This window comes from Schistocerca cancellata, chromosome 3 (assembly GCF_023864275.1).
Source record: "Schistocerca cancellata isolate TAMUIC-IGC-003103 chromosome 3, iqSchCanc2.1, whole genome shotgun sequence".
Lineage (NCBI taxonomy): Eukaryota > Metazoa > Arthropoda > Insecta > Orthoptera > Acrididae > Schistocerca > Schistocerca cancellata.
This window is the reverse complement of record NC_064628.1, coordinates 283,756,245-283,779,178: the sequence shown is the minus strand read 5'-3', so window position 1 is coordinate 283,779,178 and position 22,934 is coordinate 283,756,245. Positions and strand designations below refer to the sequence as shown.

Sequence of the window (22,934 nt, the reverse complement as noted above, 5' to 3'; positions counted from 1 at the left end):
TTACAAAAGCCTAAGCGTCTGCATATTATGAGACAAATTAACAATTGAAGTTAAAATATTGTAGGTTGTTAGGTCATGACATATTTCTTCTACACGATCGATGTTTCGACCTCTATGCTGCTGGGGTCTTCTTCAGGATAGCAGTTCATGTAGAGCTGAACACGTTAAAGGCTAGTATCGCTTTTTCTTCTAAAAGAGAGTTTGCCCACGCTTATAGTGAAGAAATGGGTAAAATTATTGTGGCTACCATTGATGGGCCATCGTCGTTGGATAGAAAAGGAGTATCCCCACGCTTATGCGGAAGAAGAGGAGTTACTGGTTAAAATTCTTCCTTCAGTTACTGGTTGGTCATCGTCGTTATGTAGAAGCGAAACGTGCGGAGTAAGGGAGGGGGAATGTTTATCAAAAATATTACTGTCCACGGAGATGGCTTCATGGCCACTGTATTCCTAGTGCACCGTGGCAGCGTATTCACCTCCGGGAAGCCACAAAGCGTGAAACACACAGCCCTCCTCTATAATGAAGCTATATTCGTTCCTGGAAATGTCAATCTCTACTCGGACTTTTCTACTATAACTATTGGTACGTCGTTGAAAGCAATGTCTTGGCCGCAATTCTTCTGATTAACAATTCAGGTAACAGGCCTAAATCGATATGGATTGTAATAAAACGAAGTGAAGTAACATATGTCACAGATGAAGAAAATACACTGTTAGGTTTAACTGATGGTCATAAACAAAAACTCAGACGGCAGCGCGTATGGTTCATTATGTTTTCTTATGTATTTGAGTTGTGATGTGTGACATTAATGTTAAATTTTCCGGAGTAATAGCCCCATAATCGGATCTCCGGGTGGGAGCAACTTTGATGTCCCAAACACCATGTAAGGTGGCTATAATTTCGCACCTTACAAGCACTCATCCACGTACGTTTCCGTGATCAATAATTACATTAGGTATTATTTGATAGGTAGTACATCATATATATATATATATATATATATATATATATATATATATATATATATATATATATATATAAATATTTAAAGGAGACTGACAATGTCACGTACGCACTATAAATAATTGTTAACGCTTATTGCATGAAAGGTGACGGGTGTCTTTATTATAAAAACGGCGTAATGAATGATTGCCTATACTAGTAAAGGTTGGAACGCCAGTGGAGATGAAACGGCAGGCAGAAATCAACCTCTGGGCGGAAGGCCCGCACAGGTGTTGGTCCTGCTTATTTTTTTTTTTTTTTTTTTTTTTTTTTGTTATCAGTCTACTGACTGGTTTGATGCGGCCCGCCACGAATTCCTTTCCTGTGCTAACCTCTTCATCTCAGAGTAGCACTTGCAACCTACGTCCTCAATTATTTGCTTGACGTATTCCAATCTCTGTTTTCCTCTACAGTTTTTGCCCTCTACAGCTCCCTCTAGTACCATGGAAGTCATTCCCTCATGTCTTAGCAGATGTCCTATCATCCTGTCCCTTCTCCTTATCAGTGTTTTCCACATATTCCTTTTCTCTCCGATTCTGCGTAGAACCTCCTCATTCCTTACCTTATCAGTCCACCTAATTTTCAACATTCGTCTATAGCATCACATCTCAAATGCTTCGATTCTCTTCTGTTCCGGCTTTCCCACAGTCCATGTTTCACTACCATACAATGCTGTACTCCAGACGTACATCCTCAGAAATTTCTTCTTCAAATTAAGGCCGGTATTTGATATTAGTAGACTTCTCTTGGCCACAAATGCCTTTTTTGCCATAGCGAGTCTGCTTTTGATATCCTCCTTGCTCCGTTCGTCATTGGTTATTTTACTGCCTAGGTAGCAGAATTCCTTAACTTCATTGACTTCGTGACCATCAATCCTGATGTTAAGTTTCTCGCTGTTCTCATTTCTACTACTTCTCATTACCTTCGTCTTTCTCCGATTCACTCTCAAACCATACTGTGTACTCATTAGACTGTTCATTCCGTTCAGCAGATCATTTAATTCTTCTTCACTTTCACTCAGGATAGCAATGTCATCAGCGAATCGTATCATTGATATCCTTTCACCTTGTATTTTAATTCCACTCCTGAACCTTTCTTTTATTTCCATCATTGCTTCCTCGATGTACAGATTGAAGAGTAGGGGCGAAAGGCTACAACCTTGTCTTACACCCTTCTTAATACGAGCACTTCGTTCTTGATCGTCCACTCTTATTATTCCCTCTTGGTTGTTGTACATATTGTATATGACCCGTCTCTCCCTATAGCTTACCCCTACTTTTTTCAGAATCTCGAACAGCTTGCACCATTTTATATTGTCGAACGCTTTTTCAGGTCGACAAATCCTATGAAAGTGTCTTGATTTTTCTTTAGCCTTGCTTCCATTATTAGCCGTAACGTCAGAATTGCCTCTCTCGTCCCTTTACTTTTCCTAAAGCCAAAATGATCGTCACCTAGCGCATTCTCAATTTTCTTTTCCATTCTTCTGTATATTATTCTTGTAAGCAGCTTCGATGCATGAGCTGTTAAGCTGATTGTGCGATAATTCTCGCACTTGTCAGCTCTTGCCGTCTTCGGAATTGTGTGGATGATGCTTTTCCGAAAGTCAGATGGTATATCGCCAGACTCATATATTCTACACACCAACGTGAACAGTCGTTTTGTTGCCACTTCCCCCAATGATTTTAGAAATTCTGATGGAATGTTATCTATCTCTTCTGCCTTATTTGACCGTAAGTCCTCCAAACCTCTTTTAAATTCCGATTCTAATACTGGATCCCCTATCTCTGCTAAATCGACTCCTGTTTCTTCTTCTATCACATCAGACAAATCTTCACCCTCATAGTTCACCCTCATAGAGGCTTTCAATGTATTCTTTCCACCTATCTGCTCTCTCCTCTGCATTTAACAGTGGAATTCCCGTTGCACTCTTAATGTTACCACCGTTGCTTGTTGTTTTGACTTTCCTGTTAAGCACAGGAAATCGCTAGATAGACATCTGCAGCACAATAGGGTGACGGCTGGCCGCTATTGTAGTAGGCGTCGGAAGGATAACCGGATAATACTTGCGAACGCTGAAACTCTTGGACGAAGGTAAGAGGAACGAAGAAGCGGCACCTCAGAAACCACGCAGGCTGGGTTATTTCCAAGGATTTTTACTCAGTAGCGTAACACTGTACGAGTATAGGTTTTTCCTCGCAAACTTTCCGCGCTGTACGACAAAAGACTAAAATATTGTTGGTCGGCGTTCGGAAGAATCTGCAGAGAGGGAGAATATTCCGTGGTTTCGGGAATATGATTCGTTTTCAGAATTGCGATGGTTGGGAGCCGAGCCTTGCTGGGAAGCCAGCGCTGGAGAGACGAGGTCTTCCGTTGTGAGCGCCCGTGTGTGACGGTCGCTCGATATCAGCTTTGTTGATACAGGCGGATTTGCTGTCCTTGCTCTCAGGAGAGTTTATAGTTTGAACAGCTAGGCACTGTTGCGAACCTATACGGTTCTGGACTTCACCTCCGGGTTGATTGTCGCCCTTGAGTACGCAGCGTTCAGTAATCGAGAGCACTTTTTCTGCCTATACTTACGTTGAGACGTTATCTGAACTCCGTCCTTGTGGCTGGGAGTTCGCGTTTCTCGTCTGTAGAACACAGAGAGGAGAAGACAGCATTAGAGTATGTTAGTCAGAGGACCGCCTTCTGCCGTCCTAGTGTTTGAAGGAGTTTATCTGTGGCTGGAGTTCTTCCATCGTCGCAGTCGAGTACGAGAACCATCACTTCGACGCACCAGACGCAGTACATACGGTGGTATCGCAAACTGCTTCGGCTTATTAGGGCTATAAAAGTTAAACAGCTGTGATCACGTTAGTTTATTTCCACTGAGGTTCCACACCATCGTAGATCATCTTTGAAAGAAGAGTCTTCTAGTGTTTGGTACGTGGATGATGTCAGTCATTTCGCGTTATTGATATCAGACCGTGCAGTCATAATAAGGTGCAGAGTCTGATTGATTAGTAATTTTACTTAGGGAATGTAAACTTTACATTAGAAAGTTTTTTTAAAACTACAATAAGTATATAAGCAGGAGCAACGTTTATCATTTAGTAGGTTTAGTTGCCTTCATCATTCATTTATGTTTAGATTCTAATTTATAGAATGAAGAGATCCTAAGATCTGCTTCATGGGATAGTAAGACTGGGCCACATATTCATTTTAGCGTGTATTATTCTCCGTTGCGTACACATTCAGTTTACACCCGCCTTGGAACCAAGATGTGATGAGAAGAAGAAGCAGATTTTTCAAGTCTGTACATATAACTGTCACTGTCGCTGTCTGATAGGCAACGACAGACTAAAAGAGATCGAGAAAGAGCTTACAGAAATCAACTGGAGTATTGTTGGTTTAAGCGAAGTACGCCGAAAAGGGGAAGACTGTCTCTGTTTGCACTCTAGTAACTTGTTCTACTTTTGTGGCGACCCGGAAGGAAACTCAATGGCGTTGGGTTCTTAATTAACAAGAATATCGCTGACAGAGTACCTTTCTTAGAAGGAACTTCCAGCAGGATAGTTCGAATGGTCCTTAAAGTGTCGAATAGGTATAAAATACAGATTGTTCAGGTGTATGCTCCCATTTCAAGCCACCCTGACGAAGAAATGGAATATTTTTATGAAATCCTGGATAGTACCTGTAAAAAAGGTAGCGATTGTCACTTCCAGATGGTTATTGGCTATTTTAATGCAAAAGTTGGCACCAAGAAACAATGTGACACAGTGGTGGGTAACTATGGGACTGATGACCGAAAGGATAGAGGTGAGAGATTAGTCCAGTTCGCTGAGTACACCAATATGTCCATTATGAATATATTCTTTAAGAAACACCCTGACCAAAAATGGACTTGGAGTAGCCCAAATTTCAATGTCAAAAATGAGATAGACTTTATTCTGTCAAACATTCCGCGAATTGTAAAAGACGTGACAGTGCTAAATCAGTTCAACACTGGCAGTGATCACCGTCTGGTGAGAGCAAAGACCGAGCTCAATGTAAGAGATGAAAGGGAAGAGAAGCATAATCAACCTTCAAAAACCTGGAAGAACATTCGTCGAAATTCCAAGAAGTCCTCTAAAGCAAACTCCACGAAACTAAAGATGGAGATTTGGCGGAAATGATTGTTTCAAGTACACAAGAAGTTGGTGGGCTGTGCCAAAAGAATAAAAAACCAAAGAAGTTCAGTGTCAAGACTGAAAACCTTTTACAACAGAGGAGAGAAATGAAAATCCAAACCAATTGTGACATGGCAGCGAATTCTGAACTATGTAAGGCAGTGCGAAGAGAAATGAAAACTGACATATAGAAATTCAGTGAAGACACCTTAACAGCAAACGCAGAGAACAAGACAAGTTTGAAGTCACCCAAACGCAAACTCACAATCGTTAAAAAGCAGATTATCGCACTTGGTGGAAATGATAGTCGAATCACTGAAAAGGAGGAGGTTTTGAAGTTCATCAGAGACTTTTATAGCAATTTGTATAGCAAACCAAGGGAAAATTTGAGTGTATCTAAATTAATTGATTTACCTACTGTTCCAGATATACTCTCATCGGAAGTCAAGTGTGCTCTAGACAGCATGAAGAAGGGATGATGAGCTCAGTGTTGACATCCTGAGACTGGCAGAAGAGGTAACAATAAATCACTTGGCAAAAGTATTTAATTCCTGCGGCACTATGTTTCAATCCCACTATCGTGGAACAAGGCAAAGATTACATTGATACACAAGAAAGGAAGTACTCACAATATCAAAAACTATCGTCCTATCAGCTTGCTCTCAATTTCGTGCGAATTTTTCACAAAGATTCTGTTAAATCGAATTAGTCCCCCTCTAGACTCAGCCCAACCTATAGAACAAGCAGGATTCCAAAGCAATTTTAGCACTAGCACTAGCACTGCCCGTTAGTGAAGTGATAAGCAGAACAAATGAATACCAGCTGCCTCTCTGCATTGCCTTTGTTGATTTTGAAAAGGCCTTTGACTCCGTTAGCCATATAGCTGTCCTCCAAGCTTTGAGTGAACAAGGAATGGGAGCAGCGTATACTGAAGTGCTCAGCAATACCTACAAGACTTCTTCAGCTTATGTTAATATCGGCGAATCAACTCAAGAATTCCGCATCATGAGGGGCGTCAAGCATGGCGATCCGATCTTAAAACCTCGGCTATACTAGAAATGGCTATGTCAAAGCTGAGCTGGGAAGGTAACAGAATTAGAATGAATGGAAGAAGGCTTACCAGCTTGAGATTTGCTCATGATATTGCCTTACTGGCAAGCGTTTGGGAGAAATTCAACAACAACAAAAAATGGCTCTAAGCACTATGGGACTTAACATCTGAGGTCATCAATTCCCTAGACTTAGAACTACTTAAACCTAACTAACCTAAGGACATCACACACATCCATGCCCGAGGCAGGATTCGAACCTGCGACCGTAGCAGCAGCGCGGTTCCGGACTGAAGGGCCTAGAACCGCTCGGACACAACGGCCGGCGGAATTCAACAGTATTCAGATAAAAAATGCTAGTAAATCTAAAGAAAAAATGCATTCTTCCTGTGCTGACGTGTGTTTGCGTCATGGACACTGAACTCATTTACAAAAGGAGCCATGGAAAGATCAATGCTGGGCTATACAAGAAGGAATTGGAAAAGGACATGTGACATCCGGCCTGTGACGAAGGTTAAGGACACCCTAGAGACAGCAGGCTCCTTGAAATGGCAGTGGGCTGGTCACGTCGCCAGAGGAAAAAATAGCAGGTGGACGAAACTAGTACTGGAGTGGAGTTTGAGAGAGCATCGGAGGCCTAGAGGAAGACCACCGGACAGATGGGTCAAAGATATCAAGAAGATCGCTGGTAGCACGTGGCAGAGAACAGTCCAAGACCGATCCACTTGGAGAGGACTGCTGAAAGCCTATTCGAATCCAAGACTCGAAGAGGCCACGCCATTTAATGATTGAATTGGCTGCTGCTGCTGATGATGATGATCATGATATCTTAAGAGGAAAACACGCTCAAGCAGCAGAAAAGAGTAAGTGAAGAAAACTGATAAAAATTCAATTTCTTTGAAGTTTAATACAGCGTAAGCAGTATTACAGGGTTACAACTTCAGCGCTCAATACTCGTTCTCTGGTAAAAATCGTATCTTATCAAAAGAGGAAAGGCTAAGGAACATCTTTTAGCGAAATTACAATACATCACTTTTAGAGAACGTGATACTACCGTTGTACAGTTATACCTACCTAACATGTCTCTGAAATTATTTCCTATGACGTTTATGGTGGTACAGTGTTCTGGAAAAGTCTTCAGTATTGCTAATAGAATTTTTCTTCTGTTTCTCTGGGTATCTATCACTCATCAAGGACACATACCTGTGGGTGCTCACATATTTTTCACTATGAATTCTTTGTTTTTAAGTAAAACAATGGAAATAATTTTAGCCATACCATCAACTTCAATTAAGGTGAAAGAAAATATCGTGCAGCACACCAGTATAAACCTAAAATTATCCATTTTTCTTCGGGTTTTCATCTATTAATATTTATTATATTTTGACTATGAGGCGGAAATAGGAAACATGACCTGTATTCGCTAAGACGTGTATAATAAACACCCAGAGTTCTTCACAAAGGTGGCCAGCGGAGGGATCCCAATAAAGAGCACAGATGCCTCCAGGTTTTTCTCAGCTTCCGTAAAATCGACTTAGCAGATTTTACTGTAAAAACAAAGCATTCAAAGAATTAATAGTTCAACAAGTGGATAATTCAAGTAATAAGGCAGGAAAGATTTTCCGGTTGAGGAAATCATTAATGAAGCTCCACAAGGTTCGATATTAATATCAACTGTGTTCAATAAATACATTGTTTTCCTCCTATTTAATGGATGCTGACGAGAACTTATATCTTTTGAAGTGGCAAAAATTATTATAATCAACCTCAGACAAAGCGCAAGGCAGGAAATTGTAATTAATTTATAAATTACTGACTCTCAACTAAGAACACAGAACAGTTTTTCCAATGAGTACAACACTCCTTCATCATTACTAGTTTCTTTATCAAAATATTTAAATGGTGTTACGTACTTTGACTATCCACGTTCATTAAGTGTCTGAGTGGGATAACATTGTGTAGAAACTTCTCCTTTAGTAAGAACATTAAACGCCTGTGCGCTATTGTGCTGCAGAAGCAGTCCATAATGAAACTTTCTAACTTGGAATTGAGAGATGATAGGTTAATGAAGCCAGCACATTTTGTATCTCTGACCAGAAGACTCAACATTTAATGAACAACTGAAATAAAAAATTTGACCGTTTTTCACTACTCCCTTAAGTAGGGAGGGGGGACACGTTCATGGAAAACAGACACTATTTAAAAGAAGCGCCAAATCCATAGTTTTGAATACATGACAACGAGATTTTCACGTGCTTTACATGAAAGTAACACATTACTGTTAAGTTCCTTGGATTTTATATATATATATATAGTTCAACAAGTGGATAATTCAAGTAATAAGGCAGGAAAGATTTTCCGGTTGAGGAAATCATTAATGAAGCTCCACAAGGTTCGATATTAATATCAACTGTGTTCAATAAATACATTGTTTTCCTCCTATTTAATGGATACTGACGAGAACTTATATATATATATATATATATATATAACAGTGTTAAATTTCCCAGTAAGGTCAATTTTTATTTCTTTCAATGAACCATACACAGGAACATACCACTGAAGTCGCCGACGATAGTAACGTCGACGAGGCATTGCAGCGGTACGTTAACACACAGTGAACGTTTGAGGCCAAAGCAGGCTGTATAATACTTTTTAATATAGCATTAATTTAATTCTTAATTATTTGAGATAGGAACTTTTTCAAGAAATAGCAGTAAATAATATAATCATCTTTTTCTCAGAAACTGTTGGAGAGACTTCTAGATTTCTATACAACTTTTCCTGTTTAATCCCTTTGCATATAGTAAGCTGCTCTCGTGAGATTATTTTGAATGTTTGGAACAGGAGAATTTTAATAATTTTTTAAATTTAATTCTTAAGGGTAATAAAAAATTCAGGTAAAATTCTAAGCACTTTGCCCGTTATCTCAGTTTACACTCAGAATTTTAAAATTTGCTCTTGAGACGACAATTATTGTGTTCACAGAAAAAGTGTACGAAATTAAATAATTCATAGATTCTGAGAAAAAGGAACATAAACTTTAAAAAACGTATCAATTTTCATAAAATACAATATGAAGTTCAACCTAACGTTTTTATATGACATATGAATATATGAAGATGGTATGTGTTCTTTCGAATATATCCGAAAGAACAGATACCATTGGTGATCTTGCAGCTCTCGAAGAACGGAATTATAATGAAATCCAGACCATTAGCTGCTTATAGGCGTTGATAAATATCAACAGTGACAGTTGAAAATGTGTGCCCCGACTAGGCCTCGAACCCAGGATCACCTGCTTACATGGCAGATGTTCTATGCGACTTTTTTTCTGATCTCATTTTGTTCGTCATTGGCCGCTGTATTTGTTTGGGGCGGATGTACCATGAAGCTTGCTCAGGTTCATCGTTGATCTATTCATGCAGTTTTTATTTTTTTTTATTTTTTTTTATTACAGAGGGCAACTAAGCCTTTGACCGACAAGCTGAGCTACCGTGCCGGCTGACTGAGCCACCGAGGACACAAAGCACTGAGCGACTGCAGGGACTGATCTCTGGCATACTCCCTGTGAATTCCACGATTCCAGTTTACTGTCCCCACAGTACAGGGCTATTACAAATGATTGAAACGATTTCATAAATTCACTGTAGCTCCATTCATTGACATATGGTCACGACACACTACAGATACGTAGAAAAACTCATAAAGTTTTGTTCGCCTGAAGCCGCACTTCAGGTTTCTACCGCCAGAGCGCTCGAGAGCGTAGTGAGACAAAATAGCGACAGGAGCCGAGAAAGCGTATGTCGTGCTTGAAATGCACTCACATCAGTCAGTCATAACAGTGCAACGACACTTCAGGACGAAGTTCAACAAAGATCCACCAACTGCTAACTCCATTCGGCGATGGTATGCGCAGTTTAAAGCTTCTGGATGCCTCTGTAAGGGGAAATCAACGGGTCGGCCTGCAGTGAGCGAAGAAACGGTTGAACGCGTGCGGGCAAGTTTCACGCGTAGCCCGCGGAAGTCGACGAATAAAGCAAGCAGGGAGCTAAACGTACCACAGCCGACGGTTTGGAAAATCTTACGGGAAAGGCTAAAGCAGAAGCCTTACCGTTTACAATTGCTACAAGCTCTGACACCCGATGACAAAGTCAAACGCTTTGAATTTTCGGCGCGGTTGCAACAGCTCATGGAAGAGGATGCGTTCAGTGCGAAACTTGTTTTCAGTGATGAAGCAACATTTTCTCTTAATGGTGAAGTGAACAGACACAATGTGCGAATCTGAGCGGTAGAGAATCCTCACGCATTCGTGCAGCAAATTCGCAATTCACCAAAAGTTAACGTGTTTTGTGCAATCTCACGGTTTAAAGTTTACGGCCCCTTTTTCTTCTGCGAAAAAAACGTTACAGGACACGTGTATCTGGACATGCTAGAAAATTGTCTCATGCCACAACTGGAGACCGACAGCGCCGACTTCGTCTTTCAACAGGATGGTGCTCCACCGCCCTTCCATCATGATGTTCGGTATTTCTTAAACAGGAGATTGGAAATCGATGGATCGGTCGTGGTGGAGATCATGATCAGCAATTCATGTCATGGCCTCCACGCTCTCCCGACTTAACCCCATGCGATTTCTTTCTGTGGGGTTATGTGAAAGATTCAGTGTTTAAACCTCCTCTACCAAGAAACGTGCCAGAACTGCGAGCTCGCATCAACGATGCTTTCGAACTCATTGATGGGGACATGCTGCGCCGAGTGTGGGAGGAACTTAATTATCGGCTTGATGTCTGCCGAATCACTAAAGGGGCACATATCGAACATTTGTGAATGCCTAAAAAAACTTTTAGAGTTTTTGTATGTGTGTGCAAAGCATTGTGAAAATATCTCAGATAATAAAGTTATTGTAGAGATGTGAAATCGCTTCAATCATTTGTAATAACCCTGTACATTTATAGTGCCCTTGCCCACTACACTCATTACTCACCGCAGCCATTCTACTGATTCCCATAAGAGTTTGAGCAATGTGAGAGCATCCACACTGAAGAAGATCATTGACCGGTAAGTCTTATCTATATGAAGACATGTCCGAAAGAACAGATACCATGTTCATATAGATAAGGCTTACCAGACAATGATCTTCTTCAGTGCGGAAGCACTCGCATTGCTCAAACTCTTACCGAAATCGGGTAGATTGACTGCCGCGAGTAATGAGTATAGTGGGCAGGGGCACAACAAATGTAATGTGTGGACAGTAAGTTGGAAATGAGGATCTCACGGGGAGTTTGCCAGAGATCAGTCCCTGCAGTCGCTCTGTCCTCTGTGTCCTCGGTGGCTCAGTCGGATACACTGTCTGCCATATAATCAGGTGATCCAGGGTTCGAGTCCCGGTCTGCGCACACATTTTCAAATGTCGCCGTTGATATTTATCAATGCCTGTAAGCAGCTAATGGTCTGGATTTCATTGTAATTTCATAACGTTTTTTTATGTCATCTCTTCAGAAGGCCACAGATTTGTACTCAGGGTCCTTTTTCCCTTGTAGGTTTCTCTTCTGAGTTCTTGTTTTCTGCCTTCTTCTGAAGACTTCTTCAGCAAAATTTCGTGTGTAAAACCAAGAATTGCTTCTTCATAAACAAACTGGGGTGCATATTAAGTAAAGCTAGGATTTGCTACCGTAACAAATGTTCCATTATGCCCTGGGCTGTCTAGAAAAGACTTAAACGCTAAGGATGATCTCTTAATGTTTCTCTTTCGCAGACCGGTACGGCGCTTTTACGTGGTCGTTGCCCCTGCCTGCAGGTGAGACTCCGCCATTTTCACAATGAATGCCTCCGTGCCGCTGATCCTAGTGGTGATGCTGGCGGCTCGAGTGGCCCACTCAGCCAGGATCCTGGGCATCATCCCGACGGCCTCCATCAGCCACCAGGTGCCTTTCAGACTGATAGCTCTCGAGCTCGCCAAGAGAGGCCATCAGGTCACAGTCGTGACAACGGACCCGATAAGAGTAAGTGCACCTTCGACAGAAAATAATTTTTAGAGTCAAAATCGTTGGCGTGGCTTACGGGTTCTTCAGCATGGAATGTAGGTTTCTTCACTTTCTAGTGGAGGCAGAAAAAATTTCTTAAACATCAGAAGAACGATTGTGAAACCATTTAAATAATAGTACATAGATAAAAATCTCTGCAGAAGTCGAGAGTCGGAAGAGCAGGTGGAAAAAAATAAATCTCTAAATAGACGTCGAGAGTTGGAAGTGCATGTGGATTTTTTTTGTCTGTGACAGCATACACTAAGAACAGAACATTCATTCCTTGAGCAGTTGTCCTTAATACGCAATGTTCTGATATCCCTTATGCCACTGAATAACCCAAAAAGAGTTTATGGTCAGGGGTCCACGGAAAGTTGTCGACCTATCGCTGCTTCCTGGACGCTAATATTGTCGGCTCACAGGTATAGCTTGCAGCTCTCCATTTTTTCTGTAATTCTTTACTAGTTCTAACGATACCGATTGGACGCCGATCCACTTTCCATCTCATCCTTGTAGCAAAACTGAGGATCGAACTGAGGCTCTGGAATCAACTGTACGTTATGAAAGTCAGGTCGTATCACAGTCTGTTATCGAAACATAACGGCTGCTTTTGTCAACTGCAAGGTGCTTGCATTAAACTGAATTGGTTCTGTAAGTTGGTTCAGAGATAATGATGTTGATGATGATGATGTTTGGGTTTTGGGGCGCTCAACTGCGCGGTTGTCAGCGCCCGTACAAAGTCCCAAACTTCGTTCAGTCCAAACGCGCCACATTCACGAATGATGACGAAATGAGTACAACACAAACACCCAGTCATCTCGAGGTAGTTCAGATATTAAGTCGATTCAGATTTACAAGGAACCTGTCGGTATGAGTCCACTTATCAGTATGGCCTGGATGTGTGCATTGATTCGGTTGCGCAGGGGGTCGGGAAGACGTTGTATCCTCTCCTGCGGCAAGCCGGCCCACAGCTGTTGTAACTGCTCGTCGATATCCTAATCCATCGGGGGGAACTCAGCATCTTGCTGGCCAACAGAGTATCTCATATCGCGCAGCCAGCTCGTAGAGACACGTGTCATGTGTGGAAGAGAATTACATTTTTAAAGAATCTCAACCATGAGGCCGCAGGATGTCCAAGACGTACCATTGTGCCGTCAGAGTTCTTTCAGTCACTACCAGCCATGACCAGAAGTTATTCCTGACGGCTGCCACACTACGACGTCAGGATTAACACTGTTGGGTTCAAAATGGTTCAAATGGCTCTAAGCAATATGGGAGTTAACATCTGAGGTCATTAGTCCCCTATTCTTAAAACGAACTAAGCTAAGGACATCGCACACATCCATGCCCGAGGCAAGATTCGAACCTGCGACCGTAGTAGCAGCGCGGTTCCGGACTGAAGCGCCTAGAATCGCTCTGCCACAGCGGCCGGCAACACTGCTGGGCCTCTCCAAAACATTGGGGGAATGGGACTTATCACCGGCTCAAAATGGTTCAAATGGCTCTGAGCACTATGCGACTCAACATCTTAGGTCATAAGTCCCCTAGAACTTAGAACTACTTAAACCTAACTAACCTAAGGACATCACACACACCCATGCCCGAGGCAGGATTCGAACCTGCGACCGTAGCAGTCCCGCGGTTCGAGACTGAAGCGCCTTTAACCGCACGGCTACACCGGCCGGCCGCTTCCCGATCAATGCACTCCTCCAAAAGCAGCCGTCTGTGTTGCGATGTTAACGGCAGACTACGCGTCGGACGGCTGCTCCCTAGTCTGGCTCCTGCTTGTCTCCGTCCAATTATGTGCGATGGCACAAAATGTTGCACGAAGTTTATTACTTTTTTTTTGGAGGGCAGAAGGATTTACGATGTGTTTAGTGGACAAAACGACGATCGTCCCTTCTGGTGGTCAGAATTGGTCGACCGAAAGCTTTTCGACGAGTATGCCTGCCGTCCATCCCATGCAGTCCAACATCGGACCACAGTCACGTCCAGGTGCCACACGAATCTGGACACAGCACGATACGACCAGCCGGTCAAATGGAGACCCACAGTAAGATTGCTTTGAAACTCTGTTGCTGATAACGATGTCTCACACGAGTAAGCGGCATCTTCGTGTCCTTCACAGAAGTCACTCAACATCTGACACTGCCCACGCCCCTTACATACCTATCGTACCTGGTAACAACACTAAACACTAGTAACACTATCCACTGTTCTCACCTCACAGGTAGAATTGCAACTCTAATAATTTCCATACCCGAGTGCGGCACACGTATGAAGTTAGATTGACCTCCAACCATTTCTTCAGGTGCTTTGCTCTTTTTAACAAACAGTGTAGGTTTAACTACGAAGCAATAATTGTCCATAAATGCAAGACAAGCTGTAGAGTTATGTCTTAAACACTCCTTTAATAACTCTGAAATACTGACGAAATATAATGAATTTTCGGAAACGCAAAATTTAAATAAACACTTCTGTTGTAACCACGACCGGAACGGTAGCGGGGTTGCCGAGAACGAAACGCGGCGGAACCAAACGGGAGCGTCCCGCGAACAACGAACGAACGGGAAAGGACGGACACGAACAACGACGGACGACCGAGGGAGACCTTACGACGACAACAAGCAAGAAGCAACAGGGTGACAAGCGACACGAATGCACAACGTCCACTAGTAACGAAAACAAAGTACTGTAAACACTCTGTCTGTTGCCGCGCTGTCGATAGAGTCCACGAATTTCGGACTGCCTAGCTGAGCTTTTTCTTTTCTTTATTGTTATTTTAACCCCTTATACAAAGGTGGGCCGACAGCGGCAATATTACGCTGCTCTTCGGCCACAGATAGTACAAATAGCAACAAGGAAGACATAGAAAAACAAAACATAATGATGTACAAAAAACAATAGACACATGAGTAAAAAACACGGAGCCGTTCACAGGTGCAGTAAAATAAAAAACGTTCAGCACTTGTACACGAACACTGATGACTGAAATAACACACGTGGACGATGGAGGGTGAGTGGTGAAACACTAAAGCACTAACACGACGGCACACACAAAGAACCGACGGCGATGATATCCGGCGCGTGAATGTTCACTTGACGTGTACGAGTCCGGGGACCTGCCAAAAAGGGGAAAAGTTGGGGGAGGAGGGAGAGGGGAGGGTGTAAATGCCAGTGGAGATGGAGATGGAGATGGAAGAGGGAGGAAAGAAGGTAGGGGGTAGGGGAAACACAAGGGGAGGAAGGGGGAGGAAGGGAGGAGGGAGAGAAGGGAGAGAGGGTGTCCTAACGAAAAAAACACAGGGTGTGGAAGGGGAGTATAAAAGTTGGTAGGAGGGGCAGATGGAGGGGATGAGGGCATCATCAGGGAGGGGGAGTTGGTGGAAGCCACCTTGGGCGAGGGTATGGAGAGTGGAGACATGGAGATCAGGTGGGACTTGGGAATAGAGGCGCAGTAGTGGACAGGGGTGGGAGAGGATGGGAGAGACAAGAGGGTGAGGGGGATCAAGTTTATGGCAGGTGTAGAGGATCCGTATCTGTTCAAGGAAAAGGAGGAGGTGCGGGAACGGAATAAGGTCATACAGGATCTGTGTGCGGGAGGGGAGAATGATGCGATAGGCGAGGCAGGGCACATGGCGTTCTAGGATTTGAAGGGCTTTGTAAAAGGTAGGAGGGGCGGAGATCCATGCAGGACCTGTGTAGCAGAGTATAGGGCAGATGAGGGATTTATAGGTATGGAGGATGGTGGAGGGGTCCAGATCCCATGTGCAGCCAGAAAGGAGCTTGAGGAGATGGAGGCGGGAGCGTGCCTTGTCTTGGATCGTTCGGAGATGGAGGTCCAGGAGAGGCGACGGTCAAGGGTGACGCCAAGGTACTTGAGAGTAGGGGTGATGATGATAAGGATGGCCATAAATGGTCATATAGAAGCCGTGGAGACGGAAGGAAGAGGTGGTTTTGCCTACAATGATCGCCTGCTAGCTACGCTTTTTTTTCCCCTTTATTGTGATTTCATTCCCCTGCCCCATATGGGCAGGGGAGGGCTGTCAGCGGCACAATCCGCCGCTCTTCAGCTGAGAGACACGACAACTAAAACAAGAATAAAATGATACATACATAAGGAGATAAAAAAGGGGAACATAAAACAGAGTAAGGGGAGAAAATGGAGGTAAAAAGACATGGACATGTAAACGTTCATGGGGGACAGTTAAAAAAGTCACCAGAAAGTTAAAAAACACAGTTGGCGATTCTTGAAACACAGAGAAGACACTGAATGCGCATGCACAGGTTAAAAGTTGGCCACAGTATTAAAAACACTCCGAAACAACGCACTTAAAACCCACTTGGAGCACACACGACGAAGAGTAAAACTATGAGGTGGGACCTGCCGAGGGAAAGGTCAGACAGGATGGAAAAGGAGGGGAGAGCATGGGGCAGCTGAGGAAGCGGCGGGATGAAGAGAGGAGGGGCAACCGTGGGTTCACGAAGAGGCAGGATACACGTGGGGAGGGAGAGGAAAAGGGAAGACAGGGCAGGAGGGAGCGCAGAGACACTGAAAGGAGGCACAAGAGATGGAGGGGGAGTAGGAGGTGAAAGCCGCTCAGAAGGAGGGAGGAGGAGAGGGAGCCCAGAGGAGGAGGCAGGAAGAGGGGGTTAGAGTTGGTAGGAAGGATAGATGTCAGGTCGAAGCTCATCATCCGGGAGGGGTAGATGGTGGAAGTTGTGTTGGGAAAGGAGATGGCCTGCTAGCTGAGCTTTTTTTTTTTTTTTCTTTATTGTAATTTTTATCACCTTACACAAGGCGGGCTGTCAGCAGCTGAGTACGCCGCTCTTCAGCCTTGAGATTTACAATAAGTAATAAATGGAGGGGACACAGAGAATACAATCAAAAATGGTGGGCAAAACAATGTAGACACCAAAAAACAAAAAACACGGAGCCGTTCACGCCTGACGAGAAAACATCACTGACACTAGTGGACACGGCGCACAAAACAGGGATGATGGCGATGGTACACGTGAACAGTGGCGGCGTTTCGGCGAACAAACACTAAACACAAACGAAGGCACACACACGAGACACTAATGGCGATGACCTCCGGCGTGCGAATGTTCACTGAGCGTGTGCGAGTCCGGGGACCTGCCAAGAGAGGAGGAGGAGGAAGGGGAGTGGGAGAGGTAGAGGGGAGAGCAGAGATGCCATGGGCAGGGGAGAGTGGGGGAGGGAGGAAGGGGGAGGGAAAGCCTGGGGGAAGAGGGGTGGAGGACGGGGGACGGGGGAAAAAGGAAAGAGAAGGGAGGGAGGGTGCCTAAAGGAAAGGAAACAGGGAGTGGGGGGGAGGATCAAAGTTGATAGGAGGGGTAAATGGAAGGGAGGAGGACATCATCAGGGAGGGGGAGCTGGCGGAAGCCACCTCGGAAGAGGGTAAGGAGGGTGGAGAGATGGAGACCGGGTGGGACGTGGGAATACAGGCGCGGCAGCGGTCGGGGGTGTGAGAGGATCGGGGAGACGAGCGGGTGAGGAGGATCGAGTTTACGGGAGGTGTACAGGATCCGTATCCTTTCAAGGAAAAGGAGGAGGTGGGGGAAGGGGATGAGATCGTAGAGGATCCACGTGGGGGAGGGGAGACAGATGCGATAGGCGAGGCGGAGAGCATGGCATTCAAGGATTTGGAGGGATTTGTAAAAGGTAGGGGGGGGGGGCGGAGATCCAAGCCGGATGGGCGTAACAAGGGATAGGGCAGATGAGGGATTTATAGGTGTGGAGGATGGTGGAGGGGTCCAGACCCGCTAGCTGAGCGAGAGGCAGGCGCTTATATACAGGATACGGTACGTCGCTATTGGCTGCTGGGACCACGTGCTCCACCGTGGCGCCCTCACGGTGTAGCGAGCCAGGAGAGCGCACACAGCCATGGCTTATTGCGCGACAGCTGTAGAGGCCTCTAGTGGTAATAGGGGTCCATGCCGTCTGGTGCGGATTCAAAACCCGTGGTGCTCAGTGCCCGAACTTTGCTGTTCTGTGGTTAATGGCGCATCAGAACGTGACCCAGAGTCGTTCAAATTTCATTCACATGAACATTCCAGAAAATCTCAAAGAAAAAAATAATGTGATTACTGACAAAAAAGTGGAAGATACCACGAAAAGTTTAAAAATTTGCAAGAAGCTAAGAGGGGTAAGCGAACAGTCATTGAGGAAGTGGTACTAAGTAAATCTGATACAAAAACATCACCGTTTAAAATAAGGAAAATACCACTATCCTCAGTAGTAAAAATTCATATAGAATAAAAAAAATCTCAATAAGAAACTCAAACTCTGTGGCCGTGTAATATGTAATGTGATGAGTCAATCACAGTATGTATTTTAAAAGGGCTATTCTAATGAGGCAGCTATTTATAATTTTATTGAGTACAAAATAAAATGCAAGCATTTGTTATTTTTTGTGACTATTCAAAGTTATTTGGTTGTATCAGTCATAATATTCTGTTAAGAGCAACAACGTTTTTATTAATCCATTAAATTTCGGGCATGCAGCCGCGCAAATAAAATTTCTTCTACTGATATTTCGGTCGCGTATCGTCCGGCCATCTTCAGAGCGAGTCACAAGACGCTCTGAAGATGGCCGGACGATACGCGGCCGAAATATCAGTAGAATAAATTTTATTTGCGCGGCTGCATGCCCGAAATTTAATGGATTATTCATTACGCCGCGAGAAGTTGAAAATGCAACGTTTTTATTGTTTACTTTGTTTCAGAACAATCTTTATTTAGTTCCGTTTTAACAAACTGTTAACGGAAAAGTACGCTGGGATGTTTGAGTGTAGGGACGCCACATCATGTTCATGGGGGAAAATCACGAAGGGCGTTTCTCGGGGTTTCATCATGGGCCCAGTAGTGTTCTTGTTTTATGGTAATGGTCTACCATTTTATTTTCATCAGCTGGCAGAACTGGTGTTATCACGAGCACCATCACGAACACACTCAGCTGCTCACCAAACATGTGTGTTCCTCCCTGAAGGACAACAAAATATAAGAAGTGCGAGGCCCATGGTACGACACGGAAGTAAAGAACGACAGCAGCGCTCCTAGAGGCCTCGCAGCGAACTCTGAATACGAGAAAACAAATCACGAAAATGCGTATTTCTAATTCGAAATTCGCGATTTAGTTGATAATTTTTTATTCGTATGCTCTAAGACAAAAAAGAAGAAACGATTCGACATAAAGGAATTATCCGAGTGGGACGGAAATCTATAGATATGACGTATATGTACAGACAAACAAGTGATTCGAATTTCAGAAGAAATCGATTGTTTATTAAATAGAAAGTGCTTCACAAATTGTACACGTCAACAACGCGGTGGTCCGCGCAGTTATTCGGCTTTGCGTTGATTGATGGATTTGTTGGACGTTGGCCACCGCTGTGCTGTAAGCGGATGTCAGTCAAAGAAGTGTTGCCGTGAAAAGAAATGCACCCTCAACCGACACTCCTGGTTGTCGGGCCTTATGGCGGGCGAATGTTAGGTTGGTATCCCACCGCTATCCGGGGCGCCTCCAAACAAATCTCGGCCTGCAATCTCCTTGGCTGCAGTAGAAATGTCTCCAATGATGAGACCTGTTTCGGACTGCTCCCTGATGACCAGCGAAGTCGTGTCTGTAGATGCCTTGGACAGCAGTCGAACGCCAACCTGTCTGTCACCTGTCAGATGGTGGTGGTGGTTGATTCGGTTCAAAATGGTTCAAATGGCTCTGAGCACTATGGGACTTGACTTCTGAGGTCATCAGTCCCCTAGAACTTAGAACTACTTAAACATAACTAACCTAAGGACATCACACACATCCATGCCCAAGGCAGGATTCGAAGCTGCGACCGTAGCGGTCACACAGTACCAGACTGTAGCGCCTAGAATTGCTCGGCCACCCCGGCCGGCGGTTGATTCGGGGGAGGGGACCTGACATAGAGGTCTTCGGTCCCTTCGGATTAGGTAAGTATGGGGAAGGAAGTCGGCCGTGCCATTTCAAAGGAACCATCCAGGATTTTGCCTGAAGCGATTTAGGGAAATCACAGAAAACCTAAATCAGGATGGCTAGACGCGGGTTTGAACCCTCGTCCTCCCGAATGCGAGTCCATTGTGCTAACCACTGCGCCATCTCACTCGGTCCACCATATGGCCCGACAGCCAGCAGTGATTGTGTGGCGTGCCATTTATTTCATAGCACGACCCCTTCAGTTCTTATCTGCGGCATCCTTTAGCACGGCGGAACGTCGACATATTCTACATCCCGTTTTTTTGCCCATCATGGCAAGCCATCCTCGCCTAACATTTCAGAAAGATAATGGCCGCCCACACACGGCGAGAGTTTCTACTGTTTGTCTTCGCGGTTGCCAAACTCTATCTAGGCCAGCAAGGTCGCTGGACCTCCCACAAACTGAGAACATTTGGAGCATTATCGGCAGGACTCTCCAAACAGCTCGGGATTTTAATGATCTAATGTGATTAAACGATGATGGCCTCCTCTTGGGAAATATTCCATAGTTAAAATAGTCCCCAATCGGATCTCCGGGCAAAGGAGAAAGAAAACTGGCGTTCTACGGATCGGAGCGTGGAATGTCAGATCGCTTAATCGGCCAGGTAGGTTAGAAAATTTAAAAACGGAAATGGATAGATTAATGTTAGATATACTGGGAATTAGTGATGTTCGATGGCAGGAGGAACAAGACTTCTGGTCAGGTGAATACAAGATTATAAATGCAAAATCAAATAAGGGTAATGCAGGAGTAAGTTTAATCATGAATAAAAAAAAGTAGCACTGATAAGCTACTACGAACAGCATAGTGAACGCATTATTGTAGCCAACACAGACACAAAGTCCACGTCTACCACGTCTCCGCAGATGATGAAGAGATTGAAGAAATGTATGAAGCGATAAAAGATATTATTCAGATAAGGGAGACGAAAATTCCATGGTCATGGGGACTGGAATTCGATAACAGGAATAGGAAGAGAAGGAAAAGTAGTAGGTGCATATAGACTGGGGTTAGGAATGAAAGAGGAAGCTGCCAGGTAGAATTTTGCCCAGAACATAACTTAATCACTTGGTTTAAGAATCATGAAAGAAGGTTGTATTTGTGCAAGAGGCTTGGAGACACTGGGCGGTTTCAGATAGATTATATAATTGTATGACAGAATTTTAGGAACCAGGTTTTAAATTGTAAGACATTGGCCTCTGACCACAATTTATTGGTTATGAACTGTAGATTAAAACTTAAGAAACTGCAAAAAATTGTAAATTTAAGGAGATGGTACCTGGATAAACTGAAAGAAGCAAGGGGTAGAGAGTTTCAGAGAGAGCATTAGGGTATAATTGACAAGAACAGGGGAAAGAAATACAGTAGAAGAAAAATGGGCAGCTTTGAGAGATGAAATAGTGAAGGCAGGAGAGGATCAAGTGGATAAAAAGACGAGGGCTAGTAGAAATCCTTGAGTAACAGAAGAGATATTGAATTTAATTGATGAAAGAATAAAATATAAAAAAGCAGTAAATGAAGACGATACAAACGTCTCAAAAATGATATCGACAGAAACTGCAAAATGGCTAAGCAAGAACGGCTAGAGAACAAATGTAAGGATGTAGAGGCATATATCACTAGGAGTAAGATAGATACTGCCTACAGGAAAATTAGAGAGGCCTATGGAGAAAAGAGAACCAATTGTAAGAATATCAAGAGCTCAGATGGAAAAGAATGGAAAGCGGACAGGTGAAAGGAGTATGTAGAGGGTCTATACGAGGCCGATGTAGTTCAGGGCAATATGGAAGAGGATGTAGCTGAAGATGAGATGGGGGAAATTGATACTGCGTGAAAAATTTGTCAGAGCACTGAAAGACCTAAGTTGAAACAAGGCCCCAGGAGTGGACAACATTCCATTAGAACTACTGATAGCCTGGAGAGAGCCAGTCATAACAGAACTCTACCATCTGGTGAGCAAGATGTGTGAGACAGACGAAAAATCTTCAGACTTGAAGAAGAATATAATAATTCCAATCCCAAAAAAGCAGGTGTTGACAGGTGTGAAAATTACCGAACTATCAGTTTAGTAAGTCACGGTTGCAAAATAGTAACACAAATTCCTCACAGACGAATGGAAAAACTGGTAGAAGCCGACCTTGGGGGAGATCAGTTTGGATTCCTTTGAAATGCTGGAACACGCGAGGGAATATTGACCCTAAGACTTGTCTTAGAAGATAGATTAAAAAAAGGCAAACCTACGTCTTTAAAATTTGTAGACTTAGAGAAAGCTTCTGACAATGTCGACTGGCAAACTCTCTTTCAAATTCTGAAGGTGACAGGAATAAAATATAGAGAGCGAAATGCTCTTTACAATTTGTACAGAAACAAGATGGCAGTTATAAAGAGTCGAGGGGCATGAAAGGGAAGTAGTGGTTGAGAAGGGAGTGAGATAGGGTTGTAGCCTGTCCCAGATGCTCATCTGCATATACATGGACACTCAGAAAATCACATTTAAGTGCCTGGCAGAAGGTTCATCGAACCATCTTCATAATTCTTTATTATTCCAATCTCGTATAGCGCGCGGGAAGAATGAACAACTATATCTTTGTGTACGAACTCTGATTTACGTTGTTTTATTATGGTGATCGTTTCTCCCTATGTAGGTCGGCATCAAAAAAATATTTTCGCATTCGGATGAAAAAGTT

At 43.7% G+C, this 22,934-nt stretch overlaps 2 protein-coding genes across 5 annotated transcripts in view; both read left to right on the top strand.

The window, feature by feature from the left end:
• Positions 1–22,934, top strand: part of LOC126174953 (UDP-glycosyltransferase UGT5-like) — a 486,206-nt gene that overhangs the window by 207,770 nt on the left and 255,502 nt on the right. The window contains exon 1 of one of the 4 annotated variants that reach the window (XM_049921419.1): positions 11,976–11,999. The exons of the other annotated variants lie outside the window; for them this stretch is intronic. The gene's annotated coding sequence lies outside the window, so the exon portion shown is untranslated. Of the gene's footprint in view, positions 1–11,975; positions 12,000–22,934 lie in introns of those variants that run through there. 4 annotated transcript variants of the gene reach the window in all.
• The window catches only part of LOC126176268 (UDP-glycosyltransferase UGT5-like), a 200,541-nt gene that overhangs the window by 142,472 nt on the left and 35,135 nt on the right, over positions 1–22,934 (top strand). The window lies entirely within an intron of this gene.